The 26,127-nt window shown below is 39.5% G+C and overlaps 1 protein-coding gene across 5 annotated transcripts in view; it reads right to left on the reverse strand.

Moving 5' to 3' along the window:
- LOC137503128 (uncharacterized) overlaps positions 1-23,671 on the reverse strand; it is a 247,963-nt gene extending 224,292 nt beyond the window's left edge. The window contains exon 1 of one of the 5 annotated variants that reach the window (XM_068230598.1): positions 23,597-23,671. The gene's annotated coding sequence lies outside the window, so the exon portion shown is untranslated. Of the gene's footprint in view, positions 1-10,306; positions 11,139-21,187; positions 21,207-23,015; positions 23,035-23,596 lie in introns of those variants that run through there. The other 4 variants (XM_068230601.1, XM_068230602.1, XM_068230599.1 and 1 more) reach the window with 4 other exon arrangements.
- Positions 23,672-26,127: the final 2,456 nt, after the last annotated feature.

Genomic DNA, 26,127 nt, shown 5'->3' on the forward strand with positions numbered 1-26,127 from the left:
AAACAAACCTTTTAACATCCTACATACATATGGTTAACCCAGCCGATATAAATGATCAGAGTGTGTTTCTCATTAATAACGCCTCGACATCGTGGGAATCCGAAGACCAGGAGGCCACAGAAGAGGTAAATCAGGCCCTGGATAATATCATAGAAGAGGGCGACGATGCAACACACCCGTATGACCTCATACACTCTAAGGTTAACCAAGCTATAGGAACGGAAGAAGAGAGAGGCCGACTCCGAGAGTTATTGTTAAAGTATAAATCAGTGTTTGATGATAAACCAGGCCAGATCCCTGACTTTAAATATTCTCTAGTAGTCACAGATTGGACTCCGTTTAAAAAGAAGCCTTATCCGATCCCTGAGAAATTTCATTCTCGTGTACGGAAAATTATTGCAGAAATGGAGACGGGATTATCATGAAGTCCAGTACACCATTCATAAGTGCTCTAGTGGTGGTACATAAACCAGATGGATCTCTGAGAATATGTTTGGACGCGCAAAATATGAACTCCAAACTGATACCAGAAAGAGACCAGGCGCCAGCAATTAAAGATGTCCTTAGAAAATTCTGTGGCATGAACTTGTTCACATCAGTGGATTTTACCTCCTCGTATTACCACATTCTTTTGGAAGAAAAGTCAAGATTATTGACTGTATTTATGTTTGACCAGCAAACATACGTTTTTAGAAAATTGCCCTTTGGCATTTCCAATGCCGCAGCCGCTCTTATACGTGCCTTAGATAGATGCCTTACAGATGAAGTCAAGAGTTTTACTACTAAATATATTGATGATCTGCTTATGGCGAGTGAAACATTCGAAGAACATCTTGTTAAACTAGAAAAGCTGTTGAGCAATCTTTCAAAATCTGGGTTCCACATAAACCTAAAGAAATCACGCTTCTGCCAGTCTGAAATATTATTTTTAGGCCATATTATTGATGGAAAAGGGATAAGGCCGAACCCTGTAAAAATTGAAGCTATTAGCAAATTTCCAAGGCCGATCCGTGTCAAACAAGTACGGCAGTTCCTAGGCATGGCCAACTTCTTTGCGAGCCATTGTCCCAACTATACCCAAACGGTAGCTCCACTTCAAGATCTATTGAAAAAAGGTAACAGATGGAAATGGAACGAAGAGTGTGACCTGGCATTTACCAAGACCAAGGAGATGCTGTTGAATTACGTTAAGCTAGGATATCCTGATTTCGGAAAACCCTTTATACTACAAACGGATGCATCTGGAATCGGAATTAGGGCTGTGTTATTCCAGGAGGACGGAGAGAAGTCGGAAAATAGAACTTACCTAGCCTTCGTTAGTCGCAAATTACGAAATCGTGAAAAGCATTATTCCGTAACTGAGATAGAAATGTTATCCATAGTATTTGCATGTAAATATTGGCAGAAAATCATCTACAGATTTCCGATCATCATTAGAACAGATCATAAAGCTTTAACCTTCATGCTAAAGGCTACTATGGCATCAGAACGAGTATTTCGATGGACAATGTTTGTGCAACAATTCAACATTCAATTGGAGCATTGTTCTGGGAAGAGTAATTTACTGGCCGACTGTCTGAGCCGTAATCCTAATTAGGAAGTACTGGAAGTCAACCAACTTGAACTAGTTCCCGAGGATCATGAATTCTTAAGAAAACTCAGATATATACGGCAAGCTCAAAAAAGAGACAGTGACTTAAGACCTATCATTGATTTCCTAGAGGATAAAATTAAACCTAGAGATCCTGGATACCGTAGAATAAGAAGAAGAGCATCCCGATACCAGTATTTAGATAACACTCTATTTAAATTTGTGGATCCGGAAAAATCGAAATTGAGAATTGTTGTACCTTCGAAATTATTTGAACCTTTAATTTGGCATGCGCATCGAATTACCGGACATGGCGGTATCGATAAAACACTGGCTACCATACAAGAGAAATTTATATGGGACAAACAAAGATCAATAGTGAGGAACATAGTTCGAACCTGTGACACATGCCAGAGAGTAAAGCCAAGCTCCCATTTATTGCAACATAATCCTATTCCAATCATACCTTCCGAGCCTAAACAGCTGTACGCAATGGATTTGTTCGGTCCCGTTCCTACATCAAAGAGAGGTAACCGACATGTTGTCGTCACCATCGATGTATTCTCAAAATATGTGACTTTATACCCAATTCAAAAGGCCAACTCAAAATCTGTTATTAGGCGAATCACCCGAAATTTAATTCCGCATATGGGCAAGCCTAAAGCACTTCTCACTGACCACGGATCGCAGTTCACATCTGCAGAATTTCGTGAAGCCATGGAACAGCTTGGGATTAAACACATATTGAACTCGATCCGACATCCATCTAGTAACCCGGCAGAGAGAGTGATGCAAGAACTATCTAAATTCTGCAGAATATTTTGTGGAAATGCACACTGGCTTTGGATCGATGTTCTACCCATTATGATGGAATGTTTAAACAATACAGTACACGAGGCTACGTCACAGATTCCTGTTACTCTTCACTTCGACCGACAACCGCATCGACCTTGGGACGATATTGTCCAATGCCCTGGTAATCTGAAGCCTACGCTGGAAGAAAACATTCGGAAAGCCGCCACTTCATTGCGCGAGCAAGCTGAGCGGAGACAACGCAGAGTGAAGGATAAAAAGTTTCACCGACCCCTCAGACTCAATGAATATGTTCTTTTGAAAAAGCCAGCTACGTCAGAAACAACTAGCAAGTATTACGCCAAATTTGCACCTCTTTTTATCGGTCCTTATAAAATTATAAAAGTTTATGGGAATAACGCTTACAGAATCCAGAGTCTAGATAAAAATTATGAAGGTATTCATAACGCCCAGAATTTAAAAAGTTATTATTCTTCTAAACCTATAGATGGTCGTCATAACAATCTCATAATAGAAGAAAAACGCCGCGAGATATAGATGAGGATCCAACCTACCGCCATGCTTCAACCCAAGTAAATTTACAAGACGAGATCTGTGAAGAATGCCGTGAATTGCAAGAGAAGGTAATGGATCAACTTCGACGGCTTGGTGCTGCACTTGAGGCAGACAACGCGAGGCTTCGTGCTGGAACAGAACCCTAAATTGAGGTGACACATGATTACCACTTAAATTTTCAGGGAACATGTTAATTGGAGATTTCCTGTAATAATGATTCCATCTTCAGATCAAATCATTATTTAACCAAGGGAGAAATATGTCCCCTTCAAAAGTGGTAATAATTTAGTAAAAGGAAAATAATTTATTTCATCAGCGTGTTGGAACATTATTTAATCGCCAAGAGGGTGAGATTCTGTACTTCCGTGCTAGTGCGAGCCAGTCACTTTGCGAACCGATTTTTCCCGACCTACCAAGAGAACGAGGAAGCAGGGTGAAATTCATGTTATGTGGCCTTCAAACACATGTGTGCGTACCACGTGACCCGGCGAGCAGCCTGATCTCAATCGATCAATAAATGGAAAGTCAAGTGACGTGAAACTGGAGCAGCCAATAAAAATGACAATCTTCACAGGAATGCAACAAATCCACCAATTAGATGTAATTAAGGGGCACACCTACATCTTAGGATAGGAAATTAATGGTAATTCCAGAGGAAAATTTTATAGAGGGTTTTGTACTTCTGAACGCTAAATTTGAGCATTACTCTGACTGCAGCTACGGAAGAGACTGGACGTCGTTTGCTTCACGGGAAGACTTTACATTAGAGAAGGCATCGAGGACTGTATAAACAGCAATTCAGACACTCGGAAAAATTAGCTACGATTTTATTTAGGGTTGTCCCAAGATAAGTGTCTACATCCAAATTATAAACATCGTGTGTGTTTCCTGGGCTATTGCTAAGACTTTTGTTAGTTTCAGCTTTCTACGAGAACTTGGAAGAAGGAAGGTCCTTGGTTCGAGTTCACTGCAAGATGGTTATCCAGTTCCGCGAAGAATACTACAAGTTCCTGTGTATCTTCAGCTCCTCCATGAGTCACTAAGCATGTAAGGCGTCGGACATGGGCGAGACTTTGTTCGATGGAAGGTGATGTGACCACGTGCTAGGTCATCAGCCACAATCCAGTTCACACCAGCCACATGAGTATTCTTTAAGAATTCAATTTCTTTCTATCTTTGTAAAATGTTTGTAAACGTAGCCTTACCTTATTCATTTAGATTTCTATTAGTTTTGCAGTAGTTTGACTTTTCATTGTTCTTTCTTTGGTGAGAGGTAGTTAGTGCTCTGGAATGAGTGTGTATTTGTTCTATTAGTTAGAAATGAGTGTATGTCATCGAGAGAGACCTCAACTGTCCTAAGAATTTAGAAGGCAGGAGAGATAAAAAATAAATGAACCCCGCGTTAATTTTGATTGGTTTTGAAATAATTTGGAAATTAATTGTGACAAATTAGGACAGTGTTCTACTGTTTTTCTTAGTGTAGAATTTCATTCTACGATTGTACGACATGTTTGTGGGTTCGAGTTTGTTTAGAGTCATCCGAATAACTTCATACGACAGCTTTGCGAGTGAGATTATGCACAGTCAGGAATATAATAATAATAACGAGTAAAAATAATTAAACCTAATTACGGGCTAAAATGATTTAATAAGGTCATGGGTTTAATGTTAGTTATTCTTGGAAAGTATTATCGTGTGCTCACTTTATGTAAAGTAAGCCTGGGACATGGCAATTCTCCGGACGGAGTAATGACGAATTAGATGTATGTTTTCTGCGCTATTAATTTGAGTATGACTTGCAGATGGACATTATATTTTGAGTAATAATTTATGCATCCATTAGAGTCAATTTTGGGAAGAGATGTGTCACTGGACATGATTTCTTCGAGCTTCAGTGCAGAGTAATTGAGAGCAACGACATTATAGGTGAATAAAAATACTGCAAAACTAATAGAAATCTAAATGAATAAGGTAAGGCTACGTTTACAAACATTTTACAAAGATAGAAAGAAATTGAATTCTTAAAGAATACTCATGTGGCTGGTGTGAACTGGATTGTGGCTGATGACCTAGCACGTGGTCACATCACCTTCCATCGAACAACTCATGTACCGTAAGCGCGTATTCTAATATTTTGACCTGTGTTGTAGTTATTCTACTTGCTTAATTGGGATGATTTCTGTTTAAAATATTCCTTGAACATCGTTGTATAGTTAATTTCTACGTTAAGTGATAACCTTAATTCCATCACATTCTAAATTGATACCTGGGATGTGCGTGATAGTGTCATCTAGAGAATGATTTCCCTAATTTGCAGTAAATCCTAAATTTAATAATAATGGGTTAGTGTTCATGTAAATAATATTATAATAATGCCGTGTACCCATGTGTGAATGTGTGATGTGTGATTTGATCCTATTCTGTGTTTTATGAATATTTCTTGTACGATTTTGTGACGATATTCTCCACTATGTGCGTCAAATTTTTGACCGATTTGTATTATTTCGCGTGTCCGTAATTGGATCAATTTTGAATCTTTAGAAGATTTTATGGTAATTTAAGGTAGATTAGGGCCTAATTCACTAAGTTAAAGTGAATAAGAGAAGGCAACGTCCGTGGACTGATGTCACGAGATTTAATTATTAGTTATTGTACAGTCACTTTCTGCATAAAATTGAGTAAAATTTAGGTTGATATAAGTTCAAGTAAAAATTTATTACAAGACGCTTATTCAATTAATAATTATAAAAATGAAGTAATTGTTGGAAGGGAAAGTCTAAGGAAGACTTGCTAACCATAAATTGATGAATTAAATAATTTTCAATAATTTAAATAAGGAAGAGAAATAATCATTTCTTGCAAAAATAAGCGAAATCCAGATGGAATATTTTAATTTAAACAATTTGATTATCATTATAGGAGAATGATATCAGATATTATTTTGATTTTCAATCAAATTTTACAGTAAATTAATGATTCCTATATTTATTATTACAGAAACAAACAGTCGTTGAACTTTAATTTGAGCAAGATCCCTCATAAATGATAGCACGAGGAGAAGATATTTTCAAGAATCAAACCCAGATTTTGTGAATTTAATTGTTTTATTTAAAAGAGTGTCAGTTTTAATAAATGTGTAAACCTATTTTAGTCTCCTTTCATTTGTCGCTAGTCCTTCATCTATCCCTGCCTTTAAAAATTTCTGCACAGCCGATAGCGAACGGTCCACCTCTGAGACCCTCGCTCTCCGGCGAGCTGAGCCCGGCATGAAGGGGGCAATATCAAGGGTAAAACATGTTTACAGCTGTGCTGTGTTACATTCAACGCAAGAAACTGCTGCTAGGTGCAACCAAGTGGCAGTTCTTCTACGTACCAATTATAAAAACAAACTATTTCGACTGATTCTATAAATTGCCCTGATCGTAACTGTGCAGAATGACATTAGGTTAGATATGTTCTTATCCGAGGAGTCTGTGGGTTCCCTTAATGGCCCGGGCCTACCTGCACTGCAGGCCCTAACATTACGCCCCTGTGACCTCCAACTTATGCATCACCTCTCATGTCTCCTTACAATGCCAGATTATAGTCACTCAGCAAAGTCTTCTTTGCCCGCTAATTCTCCCAAGCCTGTTCCCTTGGCAGTGGCTTCACTAGATAGTAGTTAGGGACAGTGGGAATCTTGTTAATCCCTTCACGTGTGTCGGAGATAAGCGGTCGCCCAAGAGCCGTCACCAGAAAACAAGAATCGTGGGTATTTCTCTGACAGGTGTTACAGTCCCAAAAGCATAGTCGGCTCTGTAGTACCAAAATTCTTAGAGGGTTTACTCTAAGACAGGGCATGACAAATCCCGGAAGCAAGACCACCTTGATGTTTAAAATTAGTGGGTTACAACTAGTTACAACAAACTTCCCTCATTATCAACATCTTGAACCAGCTTCAGTTTCCTGGGTGCAGTGAATGAGCGCTCTCCATTTACTTCTGTCCAAGTAGAGGTGTTCTTCCATAACCTGCTGCAAATCGAGACCTCGTCCAGTTAGATCATTTCTAATTTGATCGATCAAATCTCTTCCTTGGCCGACTTCTTGTTCTTTTGTCTTTGAATTCCTTCTCAGACCACACTCTAGCTGTTCTTTGTAGGTCCATTCTTTTGAGATGACCAAATTATTTCAGCCTGGCTTTGACACAGGTCTCACTAAGGGATATTTTCACTTGGACCAAATGGCATACGTCGGCATTTCTTATTTTGTCCCTCCTTGCTTTCTAATCATAGTTCTTAAGAAATTCATTCCCACTGCTTGTGGTTTGCTGATATTTATGTTGGTTTGGATGCAAGTTTCTAGACTGTATGTGGTAACTGGGAGTAGTTTAGTTGGACCGGAACGCCCTTCTGGAAAATATTTTCCCGCTTTAGAATGACGTAACATTTTTACATTGTGTAAGAAAATCTTATAATCTATACATAGCGCTGAAATGTCATGCGTGTATTCTAGCGGGCTAATATCGAACCTTACGGTTTTATGTTCATAAGATATGGTCTCTTTTACATTCCTGGGTAATTTTCTGGTTCTCTAAAGTTGGCTACACTGTTATTGGATTCGGAGAGCAGGAAGTGAGCACAACAACTATCTTCCACTCATTATGTTTGTGTGAATCCAAGTTTTATTTTATGTTTTGCTCAATGTGTTGCTGTGAAGCAGATATTATGGAATCTCTCTGCAGTTAATGAACATCATTAGCCCCGTAGTACCTTCCAAGTTTTCCAATGGCTGTGAAAGCGAGTTTTGATTGTGACCATGAGTTTACTGAAGTGGCTGGGTTCAAAAAAACGTGCTGGGGATGAAGATGAAGAATCAAAGAATATTAAAAAAGTGTGTGATGGCTAAGTAAAAATGAAACTGAATGGAGTTCCAAGAACATTAGTTTCATTAAAGACGTGAGTATAAAGACAGAGCCTGGGTTAAATGTTGCTGAAATGTGTAATGCAGATTCAAAGGAGAATCTAGGTTATGGTTCTACATCTTCTACCATCGACTGTGAAATTCAAGAACCCAGCTACCGAAAACAAGAATTTGCAGACTGTTGGAACGATTCTCAGTACCGTTATTTTTTGTCAGAGAACAAGTGGTTATTTGCGAAAAATAAAAATTTAGGCTGCAGTATATGCAAAGAGGAAAGTAAATTAGGATTAGGAGTTTCTAAAGGGGCAGGACTTAAGCTAATGTAAGTATGGGTAGAATTCAAGGTTCATCCCAACGGAAATAATATTAATCAACAACAAGCAAGCCTTTGGAAAAAAATATTAGAGCATAAAAATTTAGAATCTCACAAAAAAGCTATGTTACAAAAATCAGAATCTAATAAAAAGATATTTGAAAGTTGCTTGGACACTATGAATGTCAAACCCCTAGAATCCACCCTTCGAGTATTTCGAACAACATACTTAATTGTGAAAAGAAATAGACCCATCGTAGACCTACAACTTCAACAATTAAATGGTTTAGATATGGGATGAGTTCTTCAAACAAATTGTAGTTGTGCTAATATTATTGAACACATTTCACAGGAAATGAGAAATAAAATAGCAAAATCTGTAATAGAAAACCAGAGGAGAATCAGTATTATGATTGATGAATCAACAACAGTTCGTGTAAAATCTGTTTTAGTATTATGTTTGCGATGTGCTCTTTCAGATAATTCTGAAGTTGTTTCATTTTTCTGGGACTTGATAGAACTTGATTCAACTGCAGCAGATGTTATTACTTGAGAGATATTGAAGAATCTTTCTTCATATGGGAAGAATGAAAACTTTCCGGCAGAACATGTAGTTGGTCTAGCATGTGATGGGGCCTCTGTAATGTTAGGTAGAAAAAATGGAGTTGGAGCACAGTTTTTAAATTTATTTTCAGATATAGTAATCTGGCACTGTTTAAACCATCGCTTGGAATTGGCCATTTTTGATACAAGAAATGAAGTTCCAGGTGTTAACCATTTCCATTCTTTCTTTGACAGTTCTTTATACAGCATGTCTCCCAAAAATCAACGGGAACTCAACATTTGTGCTGCTTCACTGGAACAAAGAGTTAAGAAGATTGGGAAAATATTTACAATAAGATGGGTAGCATCAAGCCAGAGAAATGTAAAAGCTGTCTGGGAAAACTATAGTGCACTAGTAAAACATTTTAGTGACCGCCAGAGAGACTCCAAAGAAAGGGCAAAATTCCAAGGCACAGAAAATATGTTAACATGTGTAGAATTTCTATAAATATTGCAATTATGTATGATGCTCTTGTTGAGTGAGCTGATTTGTCATTAGAGTTACAGAAAAGAGAGACAAGTCTGACAGAGGCTCAAAATGAAATCAAATGCACTATAAAAGTGTTTGAATCTGTGTGTTGCTCAACTTCTGGAGAATACTACAGAACAGTTCTTAAAGCAGCAGAAAACAAAAAAGTTTAGAAACATAGGTTTACATGATTCTAAAAAGTTGTAAAAATTGATAGAAAGCAGTTTTTTCAGAAGTCTTGTGAACAACTTAAATAAAAGGTTTATGGAAAATGTGTCCACATCATCTCATCTTGGTTCCAGCTCTAGTCAGCAAAGACATGAGAGAATGACAAAAGTTATCAGTGATTCAAAGGTACTATACAAAAATAATTGGCCCTCCATTTCTACTTTGGATATCTGCTATGGTGATGAGAGTGTTGGCAACCTTTGTGACTTTTTCCACATGTCAGACTGGAGGAGGTACATTAATGCTTTTAGAATATGTCGAGACCAAGGAAATTCCAGTGGAGCTGATGCCTTTAATCAAGACTGTACTGACCATTCCCATCTCTTCAGCAGAAGCTGAGAGCTTTCAGTACCATGAATGAGATCCACACCGAAATCAAAAATAGGCTGCTGGTTACAAGATCAAGCAGACTTACTTTCATAAGCAGCGTTGGACCTCCTGTGCATATATTTAACCCACAGCCATATGTCAAGTCATGGCTACGAAAGCGGAGACGTTCAGCTGATGAAACAACTTGTCGGAAACATGAGGCTGCTGATTTTGACACCCAATACGAGTCCATTTGGAAATTGCTGAATTAATAAAGTGAGTTCCTGTAAATATTTTGTTCCAACTAAATTACTGGTAACTGGTATAAAAAATATCCTCTAGTGTTGCGAACGACGAAACAACATATCGGCCGCACATAACAAAGTTCAGTTCCATAGGCGCACAAATACAATTTTGAAACAAATCAAATGGAGGACCAGACTGCCCCAAACGAGCAGACACAAACACATCACTCACAAGGTGATTCAAACATTTATTACACATGAATAAAACACTGCATATTTACACATTATGTACAACAAATTCGGAGGTACACCAAAACACGTGTACTGCTGCCGGTCGCCATGTTCAGTGTCTGTGTATAAAACAAAAACGCAGCAGCACATTGCCAACTGTTACAAAATGAAATGCGGCAGACGAGTACCAACACAAAAGCCGCAACATACTCCCCCCTTTGAGGGATCTCAACACTCAAAATCAAAGTCAAGTGTTCATGTTCATCACAGACAAATGAATAAAAAGGAAACTCAGATAAACATATACAAATATACAACTATACAACATCCTTTGGCAATGGACACAATTTCACTATGGCACGGCGCAAAAGACCAGTTTTAGTCTTTACACTGACCACACGAGTAATATTGTCACAACCAGGATGGAGCTCCTGGATTATACCAGTTTTCCAAACCAGAGGAGGAAGGTTATCCTCCCTTAGAAGCACTAAATCTCCCACAGTTGGAGTCCACTTCCCTACAGAAGACCATTTACGTCTTTGTTGAAGTGATTGTATGTATTCTTTTGACCACCTCTGCCAAAAATCGTGATACAGCTGTTGCACCAAATTCCATTTAGTTAGACAGGAGCGGGAGCTGTTGGATATGTCTGGAGAGGGGATGGAGGTCAATCGTCTCCCTACTAGAAAATGTCCAGGTGTCAAATAGCATTGATCATTGGGGTCGTCAGTCATTGAACAGAGAGGTCTCGAGTTCAACACAGACTCAATTTGATACAAAAGAGTACTCAGCTCTTCAAAATTAAGAATGCATTTTCCTAGGGTCCGCTTTAAAAGTGATTTTGTGGACTTTATTCCAGCTTCCCAAAGCCCACCGAAATGAGGACTGGAGGGTGGAATAAACTTCCAATTCATATTCAAATTAGATGAATATTCTTCTATTTCAGTAGAGCTATCCTTAATAAATCTTAATAACTCATTGTTGGCTCCAACAAAATTTGTGCCATTATCACTCAAGATGAGATTTGGAAATCCTCTACGCGCCGTGAATCTTCTAAATGCGGCGAGGAAGTCCTGAGTTGTTAGACTCTTCACCGTTTCAAGATGTATTGCCTTAGTGACAAGACAAACAAAGAGAGCAATGTACGCTTTAAACTTTATCTTACTCCTCGGGTTATCACCTTTTATGATGACTGGGCCACCATAATCAAGACCAACCTTAACAAAGGGTAACGATGGTTCAACTCTATACGAGGGTAACTGACCCATTATGTGAGTCGTGAGTGGAGGATTGCTCCTGAAGCACTTGTAACATGAATGGATCACACCACGAACAACTGTCTTCCCACGTGGAATCCAAAATCTGTTACGCAAGGAAAACAATACAGCCTGAGGGCCGGAATGCAATAGCATCTCATGTTCATGTTTAACAATCAGTTTAGTAACAAAGTGTTTCGGAGGAAGAATGATGGGGTGTTTTTCATTGTATTCCAACTGAGAATTCATGAGTCGACCACCGACTCTCAACAACCCGTAATCATCGAGGAATGGATTCAAAGTTTTCAATGAGCTCAAAGAGGCAACTACATTATTAGACCTCAAGTCATGAAGTTCCTTTCCATACTCACTAGCTTGCATCAGACTTATTATTTTCATTTCACTAATCCTCAATTCTTCAGGGGTGAGTGGACCAATGACATGAGCATCCTTAGTGGAGCGAACATTGGTAATAAATCTCAGAACATAGCTATGAACTCGCTTAAGTTTGAGAAAGGACGAAAACTTCTCTAACTCAGGTGGGTACATGTTAACTAGCAAGACTCTCAAAGAGGGTTTCGATTCTGCATTCACAGCAGATGGTGTATTACTGGCAACAAAATCAGGGTACACGGGGGACAATTCGTGCAACCAGGAGGGACCATGCCACCATACATCAAGAGAAAACATTTGTGAGGGTAAAACACCTCGAGACAAGTGGTCAGCTGGATTGCTGTGGGTAGGTACGTGTCTCCAGTCTGAGACTGAAGTGAGGGATTGAATTTCAGCAACTCTATTAGCGACAAAGGTCTTCCAACAATTGGCGGGTTTCTGTAACCAACACAGAACTATCGTGCTGTCAGTCCAGCAGTATGTTGAGAAAGGAATGTGCAATTTCAGCGATTCAGTTACCTTACTCATTAGGCGAGAAAACAATAGAGCAGCACAAAGCTCTAAACTGGCAATAGATTGCTGTTTTAATGGAGCAACGCTCGATTTAGAAGTCAACAGGATCACTGATACCTCATCATTATCAGATACTGTCCTAATATACACACAAGCACCATAGGCAGCTTCTGAAGCTTCAGAAAAGCCATGGATTTCAATAACCTTATTCTTAGCAAAGGGCATTACATTTCTTTGCACTCTGAGGTCATTAAGCAAGGGGAGCTCACTGTAGATAGCATTCCAGATTTCAATAATTTCAGATGAAGGTTCTAACACAAAATCCCAATCAATTTTCGGAACAAGGCCAGAATTCGCCGGCACAGCTATGACGACATACTTACGGGACCTCCTGGGTAGGAGGGGTTTCGGGTGGGGAGAATTTAAAAGATACTGAAGAACTTTCACCTTGTATTTCCTATCCCTTCACTTTCTTTCAGCTCCCGACTGTACTTCACTGGCATCCATTTAACCTATTTTATACTTAGTTACTCCACTTATATATTCGCACACTAATTTAAGTTTACTTACCTGTTATAAATTCCTGGCGGCAGGCCGTCTTGAACCAGCGATCTTCAAGCCCGTAGTCCATCAGCTTATCCACTCAGCTAACACGTTACTTGATAATTTGAGGTGCAAACGATGTATATATAGATATATATAGTACATTACCAATAATAGAGATGGCATTGCAAATGCAAAGTAATTTATATTTACCCCAAAAGATGACTCAGTCGTCTCTCTCTCTTAATTGTTGCCAACTTAACTTTTACGAGGAACAAAAATACGTCAAACTCAAATCACGAGTGTCAATTGTCATTACCAGCAGTGTGATTATTGTTTGAAGAGGGAGTACAACTAGACGTAAACAAACCAGTCGTGTATCCAGCTCTGTGATAGTCGCGATTATTGTTTTAAGGGGAAGTATAACTAGACGAAAACAATCGAGTCGTGTGTCCAGCTATATTATAGTCGTGATTATTGTTTTAAGAGGAAGTATAACTAGAGAGAAACAGTCGAGTCGTGTGTCAAGCTCTGTGATAGTCGTGATGATTGCTTTAAGACGAAGTACAACTAGCCAAAACAATTAAAACTCCTGTTCAGTGCTGCATCCGTACTTGTAATTATTATTTTCAGAGGGAGTACAGCCACACAAACACAAGAAGTCCATTTTATGTCCACTCCTGTGCCAACTTATGGTGAGTACCCATTATCCTGTCTCAGTGATTGCAATATACTCGTATGCATAGTGTTGCTTTCCCATTCGTGATGTCATTACCAAAAGTGTACTTCCAACAACAGTAGCTCAATTAGCAATGCTGTCGCACCTAACCGAACCTAACCTAACGTGTCACTACCAGTGGTTTTCGGTGGACCACAACCTAACCTGTCACTATCAGTGGTTTTCGGTGGATCATCTCGCTAAATTAGTAATGCTGTCGCACCTAACCTAACATGTCACCACCAGTGGTTTTCGGTGGATCACAACCTAACATGTCACTATCAGTGGTTTTCGGTGAATCACAACCTAACCTGTCACTATCAGTGGTTTTCGGTGGATCACAACCTAACCTGTCACTACCAGTGGTTTTCGGTGGATCACAACCTAACCTGACACTATCAGTGGTTTTCGGTGGATCACAACCTAACCTGTCACTATCAGTAGTTTTTGGTGGATCACCCCGCTCAATTAGCAATGCTGTCGCACCTAACCTAACGTGTCAATACCAGTGGTTTTCGGTGGATCACAACCAAACCTGTCACTGTCAGTGATTTTCGGTGGATCACAACCTAACCTGTCACTATCAGTGGTTTTCGGTGGATCACCCCGCTAAATTAGTAATGCTGTCGCACCTAACCAAACCTAACCTAACATGTCACCACCAGTGGTTTTCGGTGGCTCACAACCTAACCTGTCACTATCAGTGCTTTTCGGTGGATCACAACCTAATCTGTCACTATCAGTGGTTTTTGGTGGATCACAATCTAACCTGTCACTATCAGTGGTTTTCGGTGGATTACAACCTAGCCTGTCACTATCAGTGGTTTTCGGTGGATCACCCCGCTAAATTAGTAATGCTGTCCCACCTAACCAAACCTAACCTGTCACTACCAGTGGTTTTCAGTGGATCAAACCTAACCTGTCACTATCAGTGGTTTTCGGTGGATCACAACCTAACCTGTCACTATCAGTGGTTTTTGGTGGATCACCCGGCTAAATTAGTAATGCTGTCGCACCTAACCAAACCTAACCTAACGTGTCACTACCAGTGGTTTTCGGTGGATCACAACCTAACCTGTCACTATCAGTGGTTTTCGAACCGGGTAAGTTGGCCGTGCGGTTAGGAGCGCGCAGCTGTGAGCTCGCATCCGGGAGATAGTGGGTTCGAACCCCACTGTCGGCAGTCCTGAAGATGGTTTTCCGTGGTTTCCCATTTTCACACCAGGCGAATACTGGGGCTGTACATTCATTAAGGCCACGGCCACTTCCTTCCCATTCCTAGGCCTTTCTTGTCCCACCTGTCTGTGTCGATGCGACGTAAAGCAACTAGCAAAAAAAGTTGTTTTCGGTGAATCACAATTGCTTTCGTAAGGGCTGCTAGAGGCTGTTGGCCGCTTTGCGGCCATAACCTGGGGGCTTACGCCCCCAGACCCAATTTTGCTTGTCTCCAGACCAATGTTTTTGCCACTAGCTGGACCTAACCAAACCAGACCAATGCTTTTCCTACTTGCCGGACGTACTTAATTTTCGTAAAGTTTTCGCGAAATCAAGTGAGCCCCATCATATTGCGCTGTTAATATCTATTTTGCGAACCAACTAGTCAAGTTGTAACCCAATCTAGTGCCTGTGAATTGTGTTACGCAGTCTCAAACAGCTAAATATACCAGACCATTAATTCATACATTTAGCGGCTGCTACACGTTCCTTCGAATTATCCGCCATGTTTGTAAACATCAACTCGCTAAACACGTCATACATGACGTCATATAGAGGCACCAACAGCAGCCGCGGAGCGCGTGCTCGCCCGTGCCGGCGGATCCTGGACTTATACCCAATTTTCAACTGCCAAAGAGACTGCAGGATAAGTTTGCACTTAACTACGGCACATCCTAACAATCCAAGGGGATCAAATATGGAAGCAATGATAGTGAGAATGCTTCTCTTAGTGACTTCCTTAGGTGCTTTCTTCAAATTTATTTGAAACTGAAACTCATCACATTTAGAATGCCACACGATACCTAATGTTTTAATAGCTTCATCCTTAGTGAGGTTACAAGGTGACAACATTTCTCTATCTTCTACAGGGACATTGACAAGAGCTTCCGGACAATTTGACGTCCACTTTCTAAGATGGAAATGTGCACTATCAAGCACAGAAGAGATTTCTGATTGAAGCTCCTTAGCTTCTTCAACTGAACTAGTACCTGTCAGCAGGTCGTCAACATAAAAACAAGAGCGAATGATCTCTGATGCAGTGGGGTGAGATTCCTTGTGTTCATCAGCAAGTTGAACTAGACATCTCGTGGCAAGAAAAGGGGCGGAACTTGTACCGTATGTGACAGTGGTAAGACGGTAGTCCTTGATTTCTTCATCAGTAGATTCACGCCACACAATTTTCTGAAGATTTCTGTGGTCAGGATGAATTAGCACACATCTATACATCTTAGCAATGTCAGCCGTAAGAGCAACAAAATAGGTTCTGAACCTTAAAACAATGGACAGCAAGTCAGGCTGAGTAGTAGGACCAACCATTAACATAGAATTCAATGCTATCCCATTTGATGATTCACAACTTCCATCAAACACAACTCTCAACTTGGTTGTAGTGCTAGAATCCTTGAGCACACAATGATGGGGCAAGTAAAAGCTTACAGAGTTAGAGGTCTCTGGAGGAGCAATTTCCATATGACCCATTTCACTGTATTCACGCATGAAATCTACATACTTCCTTTTCAAGTCTGGAAGCTTAGCAAATTTATTTTCCATCTGTTTGAGCCTTCTAACTGCATTATGCTTAGACTCAGCCACAGGTGGCACTTCAGCACGAATAGGAAGTTTCACAACAAACCTACCAGAATCATCTCTTTGAACACTATTCACAAAGTGTTCTTCACAAGCCCTTTCTTCAGGAGTAAGAACTGGTTGATGAAGTTCTTCAAGCTCCCAGAACCTTTGGAGTTTAGAGTCAATAGAATCAAGTTTCACAAGATTGTCACGACGAGCCTTGGCATTATTCTTAATGCACGATTCAGGGAAAGTGCCTGATAGCACCCAACCAAATTCGGTGTCTAATAAGGCGGGATAACCCTTCTTATGCAAAATGTTAGAAGACATAATTTCATAGTAGACATCAGCACCTAGCAAAATATCAATAGTAGAGGGCTGATTAAATGTCCTATCACTCAAAATAATATCATCAGGAATAACCCAATTGGAACAATCAATTTCCTGCGCAGGGAGTGGACTTGTGATTGTGTTCACGACTGCACAGTTCAACTTCAATGTATAATCTGATACATTTGAGAACAAAACAAGGTTACATGTGGAACTTACAGGAGACACATTCGAATTGCCTACACCAACAATAGGTAGACGACAAGACCTAGTACGGATACCAAGCTTCTTGACAAGATCAGAAGTCACAAAGGATAATTGACTCGCAGAGTCTAACAAAGCTTTAACTAGTATAATCTCTCCTGAGCTATTTTTTATTCCTACACACGCTGTGCTCAGCAAAACATTAGAACCTAGTCCTGAAACAACCTTCATGGCAGTGGGTGAAACAATTGCAGAACTTGTAGCATTCATATTATTATTGTTATTATTGGGACTTGCTTGTTCCTTGTGAACCAATAAGTTGTGGGGCCCATTACACTGGGGGCACTTGTTTTGCTTACACTGTTTAGAAACATGAGAAGCGGAAAAACAAAGATAACAAAGTTTATTTTAACTCACAAACTTGCGACGGTGATCAATGTTTGCTTGTTTGAACTTTCTACAATCAGAAATGCCGTGATTATCAAGTTTGCAAAACCTACAATTCAAGGAAGTGCTATTGTTGGCAATGTGAAGGGCTTTTAGGTTGGATTTTAAGTCTCGTTTTTGCTCAATAACAGGTTTCTTGCATTCTGTTAGCTCTAGTGTTTGACATTTTCTTTCCAAGAAATCAATTAAATTATTTAGTGTGGGAATATCAGTAGAGGCAAATTTGTTTTCCCATTCACTTCTATGGTTGGACTTGATCTTACTTAGAATCAATTCCTGCAGCAAAATTTCATGTAGTGCAACCTGACCCTCTAAATTGTCAACAGCACTAAGATTAGATTTTACTTGGTTTATCAATTTGCGATATTCAACGGAAGATCCACTAGTACAATTATGGAGATTGAGCAAATGTTTTACATGCTGTGAAACAATCAAGCGTTTGTTATTGTATCTTTCATCAACTAAATTCCAAGCAACAGTGAAATTATCAGCACATATGGATAGGTTATCTAATAAATCCCTGGGTTCGCCTTGAAGAGACGACAATAGGTAGTGTAGTCTTTGCACATTGTCAATGCGGGTATTGTTAATAACTAAGCTTTGAAAGGTGTTCCTGAAACTCAAGTATTTTGTCAAATCTCCTTTAAAAACAGGCAATTCAATGGGAGGGAACTTCAAGCTACAGCTAGATCGAGTAGAGTTATCAGAGACAATGGATGTGTTACTAGGACTCCTGGGTCTTTCAAATGAACAAAGCAATTCTTGAATCCTACCAACTATTATATCATACCTGTTTTCAAATTCATCATGCTCTCTGAAGTGAGTTTCGCTAGATTTTGAGTCTAATTCACATTCTAAATACTCCCTAACTGCACTGAATTCCTTCCAAATTTCTGGCAACCTATTCTGTTTGGAGATCAGTTCGTAGTGGTTGATATTATCTTGCCTTAAGTAATTTTCAAGGTGAGTTAATGACCTTTTAAGTAGACCACGTTTTTGAACAGCCTTTGCTTCGGATTCAAACACCATGATGAATACCGGTAGTTCAGGTAATCAATTATTGACAAGATAATAATAGAAATCAATCCTACAACTATGGTGACTATACAAACAATGAGCCCTATATTCAGTGCACTGCATTCAATTCGCATTGTTGAAATGACCTATATGGCTCCAAATGGTAAAAGTACTGTTGATCTTTTTTTTGTCAAAGGACGTTGCCTAACAATTCTTGATCGAGAGGTCATGGCCTCACATCCGACAGCAGTTCTTAGGAAGCATATACCTGTCGCCATTAAAGTTGAGCTAGGAAATCAAAATCCAGTAACCAAGAAGAGTCCTAATCTATGCATTACAAGGAAAGTGTGTATGCCTGTCATAGAGGGTGGAAAAGAAGACTTGAAAAGAGTACCACAGATGATAAATGAAGGAATGATTGACGCTGCACTGGATAGTGTTCTGAACCTCATAAAGAAAGCACAAATCAGGAAGACTCCGAGGATCGCCAAACCATGGTTCGACAAGGAGTGCTACACGGCCAGACAAGATACTCTGAACCTTTTACTCAAGGCACGGAAAACAGGTGGGGAATCCACATATGCTGAGTATGCAGTGAAAAGGAAAACATATAAGGAACTACTCAAACAAAAGAAGGCGCACTACCTAGAAGAAAAGGCTAAATTGCAAGCTCAAGATGCTATGAAAGACCCTTACATTGCTCTCAAACAACGAGCTACGTGCCCTTCTCCAGAATTTCCAATAGCTACATCGGAGAAACATTTCTCGGAGATCCTTAATCAGCAAAATCTCGACATAGCCCTCCCACTTCGAGAAAATCTACATTGTACAACAAGACCTATTGATCAGGAGGAAGTCAAAACTGCTATCCAGTCCATGAAAAATAAGAAGGCAGTTGGCCCAGATGGAGTTTTCAATGAAAATCTGAAAGATACCTGTGACATTCTGCTTCATACATGGACCACTCTGTTCAACGCGTGTTTGACGACAGGGAAAATACCCGAAGGTTGGAGACAGTCGCATATCAAAATGCTCTTCAAAGGCAAAGGAGACAGGGATGACCCTGATTCGTATAGAGGCATTGCCCTCGAAAACAACATTTATAAGACCTATGTCAAGATCCTAGAGAACAGACTAATTGCAGAAACAGCAACTATGATCCCCGAACTCCAATTTGGTTTCATGAAAGGAAGAGGGACATTACATGCAGTCAAGAATCTCTTGGACAATATACGTGAATCAATGAGGTGGTCAAAGGGGAAATTTTATGTAATCTTTGTAGACTTTAAAAAGGCTTTTGACCTCTTAAACAGAGAAATACTCCTTAGAAAACTAGCGAATATGATTGGAGCAGACAACCCACTAACCATAGCCATAAACAACATCCTTGCTTACAACAGGGTCACGATACAAGATGGCAAAGCGTCCTCAGCAGCCATTATACAAAGCAACGGGGTACTTCAAGGGGACCCCCTTAGTCCGATACTATTTAACATAGCCTTAGCAGATATCTCAAATATCATCCACAAAACATCGGTTGTGATGTACCAGTATGCAGATGACATAGCAATAGGATCGAACAACAGAGATGACCTACAAGCTGTAATGGATAAACTCGATAAGTATGCCGACATGAATAGTCTCATAATCAACAGAAATAAAACAGTGCAAATGGTTTTCCGGAAAGGAGGGAGAATAGCAGCAAATGACAAGATAACAAGCAGTGAAACAGCCCTGAAAGTTGTGAATTCATTCAAATACTTGGGAATTACGCTCCAGCCCTCTTCTACTTCTTTCAGAATTCATATAAGAGAAAGGTCATTGGCAGCCATAAGAAATATGTATGATTTGAAGGAACCCACTAAACTGTCTCTAAATACAGCCATGACGCTGTTCTATGCAAAGGTTCTACCTGCCCTGACATACGGTTTGGAGCTAATTTGGGAACATCTAACTCTATCTGACCTTAGAGTTATTGAGAATGTCAAGGCTAGATTCTTGAAAAGAATTTTGGGTATTTCCAAAATGTCACAGTCAAGGCTTGCTTATGAGCTAGCCAGAGAAACCTTCCTTATGGAAGACATAAGAATGAGACTACAATTACCCTCCACACGACAAGAACAGGAACTACTTCATATTAGACTAAGAAAACGAGCGGAAATTGACTTGGAATTCTACGGGACGGACGCAATGATTAATCGAAGCTGGACTGGGCCGAACAACGAACTGAGGAGTGCTCTGAATAGACTGGCCATACATGGTTTCCATCACAAACTGTGCGTACGACCGGGTTTTCATGACCCATCTGTGCAGTGCGTGTGCGTGTTATGTAACAAACGATGTGAACGATACCATTTTAGTGTATGCAGCAAAAGAACAGCTTCCTTATTGGATTACTCTAAAATGTAATGCACATTTGTGCGCTATTTCTTCTTATTATTATTATTATTGTTGAAATGAGTGACAGTCTTTGAATGGAACCAACAATGTAGGTAGATGCACAAAAGCATGAAATAACGTATAATAAACCACGTACGTTCTAAAATATGCAAAATACACAAAGCGGCCCAACAAATTATTAGCACGAAATCGTATAATGCCCATGAGAAGTCAAGACAAATCTGTTATTCTATACACGGAAAGTGCTAGCAGTAGGGTTAGGATATCAGGCAGGATGTCTACCCTAGTCAAGATAGGAACAATAAAGACAAATGGAACAGACTTACAGTACATGGCGGTGCTGTATCATTAATCATCACTACCACTGGAAACACTCCTTGGCTGGAATCACATGCCCAAAGTGACTGGAAAGTCCAAAGCATGACGGCTGCGATGTAATGTTCACTGGAGTCCACATTTCAAGTAGCATTTAACATCTCGAACATCAGGGTATCAGATAAAGGCTGGCGTAAACAGCTCACAAGAACAAATGCAATAAATAGCACGTGGTAACTTCCACAGATTGTTAACGTGCGATATCAAAGCAGTTCCAAAACAATGTAGACTTCGTTGAAATCTCAATATGACGAATTCAAACATTCGTAGTAATTAGCCTTAAGCACGACATCCTGGTGTTTTTATACAATAACTGTTCACGATGCTTTTCGCGCCAAGCTCGTTGCTATGTTCAAACGGCGATTGCAGGCAGCAATTCATGATAACAATTTTTAGGTGACTAGCACAATGTTCAAAGTTCACAATGATTCTCATCGCGGCCCGGAAGGACCAAAATTTTATGTTGCGAACGACGAAACAACATATCGGCCGCACATAACAAAGTTCAGTTCCATAGGCGCACAAATACAATTTTGAAACAAATCAAATGGAGGACCAGACTGCCCCAAACGAGCAGACACAAACACATCACTCACAAGGTGATTCAAACATTTATTACACATGAATAAAATAAAACACTGCATATTTACACATTATGTACAACAAATTCGGAGGTACACCAAAACACGTGTACTGCTGCCGGTCGCCATGTTCAGTGTCTGTGTATAAAACAAAAACGCAGCAGCACATTGCCAACTGTTACAAAATGAAATGCGGCAGACGAGTACCAACACAAAAGCCGCAACATCTAGAGTACTAATTTTGATCTTAATGGAACGTGTTTATCCCAAAGAAGATTTTTCACAAGATGATATGATAAAACTGTGCTCCATTTTGTACGCTTCTAGTGATTTCAGCTGTCTGTTGTTACTACTCTGCGAAGATAACGGAACAGATGGACTTGTTCCAACTTGGATCCATCTGGAGTGATGTTAGTACGGATGTTCTGTCGACTAACAGGCCACACTGTCGTTTTGAACTTGCTTATCTTGAGACCAAATTGCTTGAATATAGCATTCCAGTCATTCAGCTTCTCTTGTAGTTCAGCCTCACTATCACCCCATATCACCACATCATCTGCAAACTTCTCTCAATTTGGCATAAATTACAGATATGATGTTTGACGACAGAAAAGAAATCCATATTTGATTGCACTAGTTTGAAAATCTTAATTTTGTTTCCCGGTTTCACACCAGGCAAATGCTGGAGCTGTATCTTAATAAATGACATGGCCATTTCCTTCTCACTCCTAGTCCTTTCCTTTGCCATCGTTGCCACAAGACATGTCTGTGTCGGTGCGACATAAAGCAACTTGTAAAAAAAATCCTAATTTGCTTACACAGGAGTTCTCTACTCTCTTGTCGAACACAGCAACCACCATTCGACGAGATTCTTCGCATCCTCAACCACACAAACGTGCAACTTACAACAGGCTAGTCTTTCGTGCCTTTAATATTCCTATGTCTAAGAAAGATTTAAGAAACAAATTGAATACTATCCGCGCTATTGCTGAATTCAACAGCTACAACAACTTTTTCATAGATCGAATAATGAACTAATTCAAGCACCGTCCCAAAACCACTTTAACTCAACACCTGCATTTTACACTTTTACTTTTAATAAAGATGTTTATAAAGTCACCAACATCTTCAATAAGCACAGTGTAAAAATAACTTTTAGAACTAAGAACAGGAATGGAGATATCTTACGTAACTCTACCTTACTATCAAAGGGTAGGAAGGGTCCACCTACACAGTACCGTTAGAATGTATATTGTCTTATAAAACTGGGACTAGTTTCGACCTCATGTATATTGGGTCATTTTCAGCCATGCTCCAATTGGAAAACATAAGCACACCTATAACCAATAATAATATAAACCCTCTGGTATGACACAATTTACAGTCTGAATTTCAAACATTGATGAGGTCCGAACAACATATCCAAACTTGAAACTAAATGACACATCAAACTGCTGTGGTTGATGCCGAACTATTTTGGCATTCCTACAGTAGCCAATGTTCTTGAGTTGATCTGGGAGTTGGTATTCTTATCTGTGTAGACGAGCAATTTGATTGATAATTTATGTTTGATCATTAGTAATATGGGTAATGACTTACGTAGCTTTAAGGGAAACATTCGTAATATGAATAGGTATTCCTTTTCATCAGATATAGTGATCTATTGTTTAATTTGTTTTGAAGTGAATGTCTGAAAGGAAAATAATTTGAAGTAAAAAATTGAGAAAAGAAGGGAAGCTAGAAGATCGAGATAAATATGTATAGCTATATGAGACTCACTCCTATGTTCTTCGTAAGTTGTGTGCACTTGGTACGGATGCCAACACCAGACTGATTGTCGAGAGGGAGTAGGAGTATAGCTTATGATGGCAGGGATTATAGGAGGGATGTGTGAGAAGGGGCGGGTAGGTAGATTTGAAATGATTGGTGGACGTAATGTGTCTTTTTTCTGTTTATACTTTGTGCATATAGGAATTTATACAGCGTAAGATGCTTCATTTGACAATCGTTTGAAAGTTTGGCAGTTTGGGTTTAGGAAAGGTTATTCCACTGAAGCTGAGCTTGTAGGATTTCAGCAAGATATAGCAGATATCCTGGATTCAGGAGGCCAGATGGACTGTATTGCGATTGACCTATCTAAGGCATTTGATAGGGTAGATCATGGAAGACTACTGGCAAAAATGAGTGCTATTTTACTAGAAAAAAAGAGTGACTGAATGGGTGGCTATATTTCTAGAAAATAGAACTCAGAGAATTAGAGTAGGCGAAGCTTTATCTGACCCTGTAATAATTAAGAGGGGAATTCCTCAAGGACCTTTATGTTTTCTTGTATATATCAATGATATGTGTAAAGAAGTGGAATCAGAGATAAGGCTGTTTGCAGATGATGTTATTCTGTACAGAGTGATAAATAAGTTACAAGATTGTGAGCGGCTGCAGGGTGACCTCGATAGTCTTGTGAGATGGACGGTGGGCAATGGTATGATGATAAACAGGGTTAAAATTCAGGTTGTGAGTTTCACTCTGAGTTTTAATTACTGCGTCGATGGGGTGAAAGTTCCTTTTGGGGATCATTGTAAGAAGAGGGGAATTGTGTAATATGGAATTCCATGTACTTTTGGCAGTATAACATCTTACCGAAATCAATTAGGTAATATAAATAAATATGGTTTGAAACTTCAAATAATTAGCCATGATTCTCTATATTTTTTAACTATAAATTTTTAATGTCTTCAAGTCAAAATATTTTTTTTCAAAAAGTTACGCCTGGCGGGTAATACAGAATAGTCGGGTAAATAATATGTAAAATATAACACAACTTCAAGAACTTCTTTCAGTTATATTTAACTAACATTCGTACAGGTGGATGTACATAAATTTTAAAAAAATCAAAAGACTACATACATACATACATACATTATCATTATAGACTGTTGTGCCTTTCAGCGTTCAGTCTGCAAGCCTCTGTGAATTTACTAAACGTCGCCACAATCCTCGATTGGCAGCTAGCGTTGTGGCCTCATTTAATTCTATACCTCTTATCTTTAAATCGTTAGAAACCGAGTCTAACCATTGTCGTCTTGGTCTACCTCTACTTCTCTTACCCTCCATAGCAGAGTCCATTATTCTCCTAGGTAACCTATCCTCCTCCATTCTCCTCACATGACCCCACCACCGAAGCCAGTTTATGCGTACAGCTTCATCCATCGAGTTCATTTCTAAATTAGCCTTTATCTCCTCATTCCGAGTACCATCCTGCCATTGTTCCCACCTGTTTGTACCAGCAATCATTCTTGCTACTTTCATGTCTGTTACTTCTAACTTATGAATAAGATATCCTGAGTCCACCCAACTTTTGCTCCCGTAAAGCAAAGTTGGTCTGAAAACAGACCGATGTAAAGATAGTTTCGTCTGGGAGCTGACTTCCTTCTTACAGAATACTGTTGATCGCAACTGCGAGCTCACTGCATTAGCTTTACGACACCTTGATTCAATCTCACTTACTATATTACCATCCTGGGAGAACACACAACCTAAATACTTGAAATTATTGACCTGTTCTAGCTTTGTATCACCAATCTGACATTCAATTCTGTTGAATTTCTTACCTACTGACATCAATTTAGTCTTCGAGAGGCTAATTTTCATACCATACTCATTGCACCTATTTTCAAGTTCCAAGATATTAGACTGCAGGCTTTCGGCACAATCTGCCATTAAGACCAAGTCATCAGCATAGGCCAGACTGCTTATTACATTTCCACTTAATTGAATCCCTGCCTGCAATTTTATACCTTTCAGTAGATGATCCATGTAAACTACGAACAGCAAAGGTGAAAGATTACAGCCTTGTCTAACCCCTGTAATTACCCTGAACCAAGAACTCATTCTACCATCAATTCTCACTGAAGCCCAATTGTCAACATAAATACCTTTGATTGATTTTAATAACCTACCTTTAATTCCATAGTCCCCCAGTATGGCGAACATCTTTTCCCTCCGTACCCTGTCATATGCTTTCTCTAGATCTATGAAACATAAACACAACTGCCTATTCCTCTCGTAGTATTTTTCAGTTACCTGGCGCATACTGAAGATCTGATCCTGACAGCCTCTCTATGGTCCGAAACTACTCTGGGTTTCATCCAACTTCCTCTCAACGACTGATCACACCCTCCCTTCCAAGATGCCAGTGAATACTTTGCCTGATATACTAATCAATGAGATACCTCGATAGTTGTTGCAATCCTTCCTGTTCCCTTGCTTATAGATAGGTGCAATTACTGCTTTTGTCCAATCTGAAGGTACCT

This window comes from Anabrus simplex, chromosome X (genome assembly GCF_040414725.1).
Source record: "Anabrus simplex isolate iqAnaSimp1 chromosome X, ASM4041472v1, whole genome shotgun sequence".
NCBI classification, from domain to species: Eukaryota; Metazoa; Arthropoda; class Insecta; order Orthoptera; family Tettigoniidae; genus Anabrus; species Anabrus simplex.